We start from the raw sequence: 533 nt of genomic DNA, 5'->3' as shown, positions 1-533 counted from the left end.
ACTTTTACTTGAGTAAATGATCTGAATTCATCTTTCACCTCTGGCATTTTTATCAATACGTTTATCCCGCAGACACCAACACAGTTTTATTGTTTTAACCATGAAAGATAATTGAGTCTGATTTGCTTAGAATCAAATCAACTCCATTATTGAGTCAATATATAGTCATCAAAGAGTTTAATTAGGTGTTTTACAGGGGTAATGACTAGTGGGTAAATTATGCAAATGTGAACATGCACAGGTGTGTATATGTTTGGCAGGAAAAACCTACGCAGGTTCCCACATTTTACTTCAGGCCTCAGGTGTATGTTTATGGACCTGTCACCATCAATCACTCACAACACTCGAAACTATGTGTATGAGTTTCCTTCGATAAATACCTGGCATATCAAGCTTTGCAGGTCATATCACAAAGAAAAGAGAGAGAGAGAGAGAGTGAGAGAGGCACACACAACTGCACACTCTCAATTGGCACTTCTTTACTAGATATGGTTAATCTTTCGTTATTATCAGGATATGTACCACAGTCCTTT

Source organism: Morone saxatilis, unplaced genomic scaffold (genome assembly GCF_004916995.1).
Source record: "Morone saxatilis isolate NCDOM2014 unplaced genomic scaffold, NCSU_SB_2.0 Contig5, whole genome shotgun sequence".
Lineage (NCBI taxonomy): Eukaryota > Metazoa > Chordata > Actinopteri > Moronidae > Morone > Morone saxatilis.
Note: the sequence above shows the minus strand (reverse complement) of the source record.